We start from the raw sequence: 10,002 nt of genomic DNA, 5'->3' as shown, positions 1-10,002 counted from the left end.
GCCTGTACAGCTTCCGGTGTGTATCTGTCCGTCCTCGGGTTCTTTACAAGGGAGAAGCTGTGTCTTAGAGTTTCACTTTAACTGCTTGATGTAGTGCTGAAAACTCTCTCTCTCTCTCTCTCTCTCTCTCTCTCTCTCTCTCTCTCTCTCTCGTATAAGCCTATTCGGGTTTCTTTCTCCCACTCACAAGCTGTCAGATTTAGAACTGCTAAACACAGCTTGAAGATTTAAAATTAAAAGCAAAAAAAAAAAAAAAAAAAAAAAAACAGGAATTTTCAAAGCCCCAGGTCGTGATGCCTGTTGTAAGAGTATTTGGGGTAAGAGGCAACATCAATGTTGAGAGAAGACGGTTTTCCCTCCCGAGACACTGGCAGCGCGAAGGGCAGAGTTCTGAAAGCCTTCGTTCCACAGCAGATTAGTTTTAATGCAAAATAGGATGCTGACCATATTCATGTGTACTCCCAGACCTTGGAATTGATCTAATGGCATCGCTCATGACCGGTCTGGGAGTGTACATATATGTAGTTAGCTTCATGATGACTCCAGTTAATAACAATGTATTATGAATCTGAAAACTGCTAAAAAATATTTTAAATACCATATAATAGTACATTCCCACCACAGGTCAGAACGTAGTTAGTTTACTCCTTGCCTTACCCAAACGGGCTCACAGTTTCAGGATATAATCCGCCATGGTGGAGACAGAACGGTGGGGGGGGGGGGAGTTCTTTGTTGGCCATGGCATCAAAAACACCAGTATGCTTGCTCACATGTTCATACATTAGGTATACGACCATATCTAGAAGAGCTATGGGCAATTAATAACTAATAAGAGGGAAACCAATCTTTTCCGGAGATGGGTCCTCCCTCTAATTGGTTGCCCAATACTATGTGATCAGCCCTAAAAACATAATATATTAACAACCTAAATGGACTCAGCAGATTGTATTTATGTATTTATTCGTGTGTGAGTGTGCGTTGTGTGTGTGTGCATGTGTGTGTGGTGTTTATGTGTATGTGCATGTGTTTGCATGTGTGTGTATGTGTGTGTGAGTGTATGTTTACATACATGTGTGTGCATGTGTGTGTGTTTGTGTATATGTGCATGTATGTGTGTATGTGTGCATGTGTGTGTGTGAGCGTGTGTGTGTGTGAGTGTATGTTTACATACATGTGTGTGCATGTGTGAGCGTGTGTGTGTGAGAGTGTATGTTTACATACATGTGTGTGGATGTGTGTGTGTGTTTGTGTGTATGTGCATGTATGTGTGTGAGTGTGTGTGAATGTGTGTGCATGTGTGTGTGAGTGTATGTTTACATACATGTGTGTGCATGTGTGAGTGTGTGTGTGTGAGTGTATGTGAGTGTGTGTGCATGTGTGTGTGTGTGTGCATAAAGTGAATAAATACACTGGAAAATAATCCCGAGCAACAACTTCCAAAGTGAAGTTCAGCCTTACAGGGATGAAGCAATCTGAGTTTCAGCCTCAGCCTCAGTTTCTCCCACTGTGTTCTCTCCATACACTTGAGAAGGCGGGTGTGGATGGGCTTTTCTGCCACACAGAGCGAGCAATTGGTTCTGCAGCTGGATGCCTTCCGGTTCAGTCCTGAGATACGTATGTACCTATGGTGTCAGATCCCTCAGGTTGAGCACTCAGAACTGTCACACACGACTGTGCTTGAGTTGGCAGGTTTTACCTGAGCCTCTTGACCAAACTGGCCATGAATTTAGGTCTACCCGCCCCCATCCCCTGGGCTCAATTTGCTTGAGTCATCACAGAGCTTTAGGAAAACACTAGTTTATTACAAGGGATGCTCCAGAGAAAGAGATGCATATGGTGTGGTGGAGGGGCACAGAGCTTCCAATACTGTCTTGCTGAGCCACAGTCCATTAATTTCTTGTATCTAGCTGCCCAGCTCTCCAAACTCTGTCCGTTAGGTTTTTATGAAGATTTCATTGCATAGGCATAATTGATTATGTCTTTGGCCACTGGTGATCAATATGACTATGACATCCCTCCCATCTCTGAAGGTTGAGTGATGGGGCTGAAAGTTCCACCCTCTGAGCATGCCTTGGTCTTCCCACCAAACAGCCCTCAACTTGGAGCTATCTGGAGACTACCTGCATCAGGATACTTATTGTAGCATGCAAAAGAAATGATTTTTAAAAGCCTAAGGATTTTATAGGGAAATGGACCAACATCGGGTATGTCTCGATATACATCTTCTGGAAGCAGTACTTTGAACTGTTGGACAAACATTGCTCTGAAATTTTCTATGGGGATGTCCAAATATGGATACCTTAAAAAATAGGAACAAGATCGTCCTAGATCTTTTGTTCCAGAACTTGATTTTAAGGGTATATTTTTTAGGGGGCTGGCAAGATGGCTTAGTGGATAAAAGCACTTGATGCTCTTCCAGAGGACCTCAGTTCAATTCCAAGCACCCACATGATCACCTGGTGGGTGTTCGCAACTCTGGTTTGGGGGATCTGACACCCTCTGACCTCTGTGGGTACCAGGCACACAAATGGTAAACATATATTCATCCTAGGAAACACAAAAATAAAATTGATTAATAAATTTTGTTTTGTTTTTTGAAATAAGGTTTCTCTGTGTTTCTGGAACTTGATCTTTAAAACAGGTTGGCCTTAAACTCACAGAAATTCACCTGCCTTTGTCTCCTGAGTGCTAGAAAATTTTTTAAAGAATGTATTTTTATTAAATTGCTTCCTTTAGCATCAACTTAGAAGTTTTTCTCATTAGTTTCTTCAGCAGTATGTCTTGGAGATATTTCCATCTTGAGATGTGTAGATAGAGACAGACTGCTCATTTTATAAAATACAGATTAGACTAGTATATTTTATAGAAACAACAAAAATTAAATTGTATAGAACATAGATATTTTTATATTCTTTTAAAAACACATTTTATTTATCTTTTTATGTGTGATGTGTTTATGTATGTACATGTGTACATTTCTGTCAGTACAGGTTCAAGAGTGTTATGACAGACTTTTTTTTTTTTTTAGCTGTTTTTAAAACATTTTTAGGGCTGAAGAGACGGCTCAGCAGTTAAGAGCACTGACTGCTCTTCCAGAGGTCCTGAGTTCAATTCCAAGCAACCAACCACATGGTGGCTCACAACCATCTGTAATGGGATCACATGCCCTCTTCTGGTGTGTCTGAAGACAGCAACAGTGGTCTCATATAAATAAAATAAATAATTCAAAAATAAATAAAAAACATTCTTACTCTTTGAGTATTTCATATAAAACTTTTTACCATATGCAGCCCCATCTTCCAACTTGTCCAGATTCATTTCTGCCTCCCTACCTACTCAACTTCATGTCCCACCCCACCCCACCCCCCCACCCCACACACAGACCCCTACCCCCCCCCCAGCCCCCTTTCTTGGCTCCTTGCCTCTCATTTCTTCCTGTACTGGAACTCCAAGTGGCCGTTACCACGCTGGGCTGAGCATTCTTTGTCAAGCTTCGCTTTGAACAGACTTAACAAACTCAACTATATGCTCTTGGAATTAGAGTTTACTCGTTTTAGTGGCAGGAATTGAACCCAGGGCCTCGCACATGCTAGGTAAGCACTCTGCCACTAAGAGTGGTTAGTGCCACATCCACAACCGTGTTCCTCTCTCAAGAGAGGAACTCAGTAACGTGCCCAGGTGGCCTTAGCCTCCTATCAGACCATAACCTCAAGGTCCTCCTGTCTCAGCCTCCTGAGTACAGGCCTGTGCTGCTGCCCTGGTGGTAATAATTAGCAATAATAAATGGCCTTCCAAGAAAACTACTAAACACCTAATCGAAGGTCTTTCATCATAGGCTCAGCAGAATTAGATTTGGAGGAAGACTTAGGTAAATCCCTTTTCCAGAACCTAAGAACTAGTACAGGAAAGGTGGGGATACACGCCTCTCTGAATCTTCGGAAACCCCCGCGAAGCAGGTTCAGCATCCCAGGCTGGGTAGGTCACCCTGATGTGTTAGATAGAATGTAACTGCAGATCCACAGTGTAAAGTAGTGGCTAGTGGGATGCCAGCCCGATCCTCATGGCTCAGGACTTGCAACTGAGTATTACGAGTGTAGCCCTGCGTTCACACCTACCAGGAGCTAGCTCAGTCACAATCTGTTCATGAGGAATCAGCCGAATACACAGGCATGACCAGGCCCTCCTGGCTGCTAAGGCCTGGCTAACAGCTGGGACAGATGAGCATCTGTGAGGAAAGGGTCACCAAGAGGAGCAGAACTCCTCAGGGCTGCAGTGCCCTCAGCAGAAGGATACCCTTGGGGCTGACTTCAGATGTGCCAGCCGAGTGAGAGTCCTGCCTCCCTACATGGGCTTCGTGAGTCTTCCAAGAGAGGAGAATGCTTTTCTAAATAGTCTGCCCTGAGTCCAACCTAGGTAGGCACAAGGGCTCTGGCCACTATATTCCCTGGAAGAGACTGAGAGGCCTTAGTAAGGGGCTTTTCCTACGGCCTCTGCAGCAGTCCTACCAGATGTTATGGTTGGTGAAGGATGTCAGTAAATTAAAAATGGGGGTCGCTGCAGTTACAAATTTAAGTCTACTCCAGCCAATCCTGGCTTATTTTTCTTTAAGTAAAACAATGTAGTGAGCGATAGTGTATTCAACCACTAGAGGGCAGCATCAAATAAGCTATTGGTCTTTAGGGTTGGGTCTGCCTTATAGAAAGGTAGGTTGTGTATTAAGAAGTTGACAAACTGCCCTGGTTTGCCTGTCATGGAGGAGTTTCCACAGGCAAGCTTTTCCATGCTAACATCTGAGAAAGCCTAAGGCAAAGTAAAACAAGCCAGTGACTCTGGAGTTACACATTCAAACAAATGTATTATATCGTTCACATTTTATAGAAAAGTTTGACTGGGTGATTCACAGAGCTAGCTGGTGTGAAGCAGAATTGGGTTAAAGGAACATGTTTTATTTGCTTGTTTTGTTTGTTTTGTTTTGTTTTGTTTTGTTTTTCAAGACAAGGTTTCTCTGTGTAGCCCTTGCTATCCTGCAACTCACTCTGTAGACCAAGCTGGCTTCAAACTCAGAGAGCCACCTGCCTCTGCTGGGATTAAAAGCATGCACCACCGCCAGGCTAGGACCATGTTCTTAAGCAGGACACCTCATAACACTCCCCTGAACAATCTGGGTCACTGTTAGGTTTCATGCTACCCAAACCTGATCACCATGGCTTAAGCAGTAAAGTCGTGTATCAATCATTTCAAATGGGTCCAGCATGCTCTCGGGATCTCAGGTGCCTGCGGACGTCACATGGGCAGAACAGGGGCTCCTTGATTCCAAGGAAGCAGTGAGTTTATTAGACACATTGCTGTTCCAATCAAAGCTGCTTTAATCTAAGTGCATTAATTAGTTTTCTATTGCTGAGATCAAGGTAATTTACACAAGGAAGAGTTTATTTTGGGTTTGTGTTAGTCAGGGTTTCTATTCCTGCACAAACATCATGACCAAGAAGCAAGCTGGGGAGGAAAGGATTTATTCGGCTTACGTTTTCCACATTGCTGTTGATCACCAAAGGAAGCCAGGACTGGAACTCAAGCAGGTCAGAAAGCAGGAGCTGATGCAGAGGCCATACAGAGGACAGATGTTACTTACTGGCTTGCTCCCCCTGCCTTGCTCAACCTGCTCTCTTATAGGACCCAGGACAACCAGCCCAGGAATAGCACCACCCACAAGGGGACCTCCCACCCTTGATCACTAATCGAGAAAATACCTTACAGCTGGATCTCATGGAGGCATTTCCTCAAGGGAGGCTTCTTTCTCTGCAATAACTGCAGCTTGTGTCAAGTTGACACATAAAACCAGCCAGCACAGGGTTCCAGGATGGTGGAGCAGAGGTCGCAGGCAGCAGGTAGCCACAACAACAGTCGAGGACTCATATCTTGAACTACAAACAGAAGGCAGGCCGGGCAACCAGTAAGCTCACCACTGGCTTTTCAAACCTCAAAGCTTGCCTCCAGACACAACTCCTCCAACAAGACCACATCGCTTAATCCTTCCCAAACAGTTCCATCAACTGGGGGCTGCATATTTAAACATACTAGCCGATGGGAGACAATCTCATTCAAACCAGCACACTGAGGAATCGTGGGTGCTAGGTACAGAGCTAACAGTGAACATCCCTCCCCCAGTCCCTCCACCAGAGCTGAGGGTGTGCTGGGACTGTGCCACACAGAACCCCCACTTCAGGACTTCTTTCTATACTTGCTGGCAACACTGGACTCTCAGCCTTTCAGGAACTTGCTCTGAAAGAGAACACCATTGACCAAAGGACAAACCTCTTTCCCAGGACAGCCACACATACTGACTGGTCAGAACAAGAATGCAATAGCCAGGGAATAACTCAGAAATCCATGCCCAAATCAGAGTTCTTGTGGGGGGCAGCAGAGGCCTTGTAACTTTCAAAGTCCAGCATCTGTTTTGTCACCCCCATTTACAGCAGTCACCCCCTGTAAACTTCCTGTGTTCCCTCCAAGGCTGCTTCCTGGGACTGCAGAGGGCAAGCACATTCTAGATGCCAAGGCATCTACCTGGAGGGATAGGGAACTGGAGTCACTTATAGGAAAGGGAGAATTTATTTATCACAGATTTCTCTACTATGGGGACATTTATTTACTTATTGTGGAAGCCAAACACAGTCGTATACTCAAGTTCCATCAACAGAGGAGAGAAAATATTTGGGAGTGGGGTGCACTTCTTCTGAGCATATGTAGATGTTTTTCCTTGTCATTATTCCCTAATGTAACACTGCTTATCATCCAGACTGTAGAGGAAGAGTCATCTAGAGATGTAAATATAGAGAAGGATGTGTATATATTATAGGCAAATGCAAAACCATCTCCTATGAGATTTGAGCGGCATCACATTGTGGCATCTGGGCTATGGAGGGTCTTACAACCAATCCAATATGTATAGTGACTACTTGCCTTGCAACCAATCCCCCATGGTTATTGTATAATGACTATTGATCTCACAGCCAATATGTATAATGACTATATATACAAATTAAGCACTAGAAAATTTTAATTGTGGACAGTTCAAGGGTAATGGCAGAAAGGTTGTTATACCAAAACTTACCATTTACTGAATATCTACCATTGGCTAGAAGTCTTCCACTGCCATAGACTGTACAATCTCACAAAATAAATAACCATTAATTAGCCGAAAATAAAAGAGAAGATCCAAATTAATAAAATTAAAAATGAACAGAGACACAAAATAAATCCAGAAAATTACAAATGCATACTTTTAAAACTTACGTCCCACCAAGCTAGAAAACATTAAAGACGTGAATGAACTTTTAACTGCATCTGACTGACCCAAGTTAAACCGAGATATGATCAATCATTTCAACAGACCTGGACCCAGGAAGGAGATCAAAGCAATAGTAAGAGCTTTCCACAAACAACCACAACCCCCGGGCCCAGATGTATTCACAGCAGACATCTATGAGATCCTAAAACAAGAACCATAAGCCCTGCTTCCCAAGCCTGTCCATAAAATGGAAATGGAAGTCAAACTTACAAACTTTCTCTTTTGTTCTGAGACAGGGTTCCTCCATATATCCCTGGCTGTTCCAGGCTGGCCTGGAACTCAAAGAGGTCTGTCTGTCTTCGTCTGCCTCCTTCAGTGCTGGGACTAAAGGCGTGCACCACTACCACCCCACTTCAAACTTCCTTTTTAAAGCCAGTATTATGCTAGCACTAACTAAAATAAGATAAAGACGAGAGAAAGAAAGGAATGATAGAAAGAAAAACTTTAGGTCAATATCCCTGACGAACATAGATACAAAGAACATAAGGCAAAATAGTTGCAAGCTCCTTAGTTAAGGTTTTATTATCGCCGTGAAGAGACGCCATGACCAAGGCAACTCTTATAAAGGCGAGCATTTAATTGGGCCTGGTTTACAGTTTCAGAGGTTCAGTCCATTATCATGACAGCAGGAAGCAAGGCAACATGCAGCAGACTTGGCGCTGGAAGAACCAAAAGTTCTACATCCTGATGTGAAGGCAGCCAGGAGGATACTGCGTCTCTCGGGCCAGACTTGAGCATCTATATGAGACCTAAAGCCCTGCCTCCAAGGTGACACACTTCCTTTAGCAAGACCACACCTCCTTCAGCAATGCCACACCTCCTAATACTGCCTCTTTCTATGGGCCAAGCATATTTAAACCACCACACAAACCAAATATAGAAACCCTTTGAAAAGTTCACCACCAAGACCAAGTTGGCTTTATTCCATGGGTACTGGAATGATTCTATATCTGCAAATCAATAAATGTAACAACTCATATAAATTGGCTTAGAAACAGAAACTGCATGGTTGTTGGAATAGAGGCAGAAAAGAGCCTTTGATAAAATCCAACATCTCTTCATGATAAAAGCCCCAGGGAGACAGAGATGGGCAACATACTCCAACATAATAATGACTACAGATGACAAACCCATGACTAATATCCTAAATGAAGAAAAACTTGGCTTCTTCTTTTTTGGAAAACACCAAATGGCGGATGACGCCGGTGCAGCGGGAGTGCCCGGAGGACCGGGGGCCTCGGCGGCTTCTGCGGAGGATTCTGCAGCGATCTTAGGGGCCGTGGCCGTGGTCGAGGCAGCGGGGCTCGCGGAGGTAAAGCTGAAGACAAGGAGTGGATCCCCGTCACCAAGCTGGGCCGCCTGGTTAAGGACATGAAGTTCAAGTCCTTGGAGGAGATCTACCTGTTCTCCCTGCCCATTAAGGTGTCTGAGATCATTGACTTCTTCCTGGGTGCATCCCTAAAGGATGAGGTTCTGAAAATCATGCCAGTGCAGAAGCAGACTCGGGCTGGCCAGGCCAGAGGACAAGGTTCAAGGCTTTCGTCGCTATTGGGGACTACAATGGTCACCTTGGTCTTGGTGTTAAGTGCTCCAAAGAGGTTGCCACTGCCATCCGAGAGGTCATCATCTTGGCCAAGCTTTCCATCGTCCCTGTGTGGAGAGGCTACTGGGGGAACAAGATTGGCAAGCCCCACACTGTTCCATGCAAGGTGACAGGCCGCCGTGGCTCTGTGCTGGTGCGTCTCATCCCTGCCCCCAGAGGCACTGGCATTGTCTCTGCTCCTGTGCCCAAGAAACTCCTGATCATGGCTGGTATAGATGACTGCTACACTTCAGCCAGAGGCTGCACTGCCACCCTGGGCAACTTTGCTAAGGCCACCTTTGATGCCATCTCCAAGACTTACAGCTACCTGACCCCCGACCTCTGGAAAGAGACTGTCTTCACCAAGTCTCCTTGTCAGGAATTCACTGATCATCTAGTAAAAACCCACATCAGAGTCTCTGTTCAGAGGACCAAGGCTCCAGCTGTGGCTACTACATAAGGATTTTGTACAAGAAAAATAAAAGAATTAAGTCTGCTAAAAAAAAAAAAAAAAAAAAAAAAAAAAGGAAAGAAAAAGAAAGAAAAACTTGAAGCAATTCTATTAAAATTAGGATCAAGACAAGGCTACCCACTCTCTGCATTCCTAAGCGGTAAGAAGAGAATAAGACAAGAGAGGGAAATAAAAGGGACACAGATAAGAAGTGGGGTCCAAGTAACCCACTCTTCGGATTGTATGATTCTGTACATAATAGACCCTGAAAATTCCACCAGAAAACTCCTAGACCTGACAACCACTTTCATCAAAGTAGCAAGATACAAAAGCAACACACACATAAAAAATCAGTAATTTTTCTATTTACCTGTGAAAAACACACAAAGAGAGATCAAGGAAAGAATTCCATTGACAATAGCTTAAAGATAACAAAATAGGAGAAAGCCTAGACAAGGAGATGAAGGGGACCTCTGCAATGAGAACTTTAAAACAAGGAAGAAGTTGAGGAAGATGTTTGAACAAGGAAAGATGCTCACGGATTGAAAGACTCAGTATTGTGAAAGGGCCATCTTACTGAAAGCAGCTTAGAGGTTCGTTGCAATCTCAAGGAAAACTCAA

The 10,002-nt window shown here is 44.1% G+C and overlaps 1 pseudogene; it reads left to right on the top strand.

Annotated features, from left to right (window-relative positions):
• Positions 1 to 8,530: 8,530 nt before the first annotated feature.
• Positions 8,531 to 9,477, top strand: LOC110302300 (small ribosomal subunit protein uS5 pseudogene; annotated as a pseudogene).
• The last annotated feature ends 525 nt before the right edge of the window (positions 9,478 to 10,002 follow it).

This window comes from Mus caroli, unplaced genomic scaffold (assembly GCF_978045245.1).
Source record: "Mus caroli unplaced genomic scaffold, Mus_caroli_1 scaffold_11, whole genome shotgun sequence".
NCBI classification, from domain to species: domain Eukaryota; kingdom Metazoa; phylum Chordata; class Mammalia; order Rodentia; family Muridae; genus Mus; species Mus caroli.
This window is presented reverse-complemented; position numbering and strand designations above follow the sequence as displayed.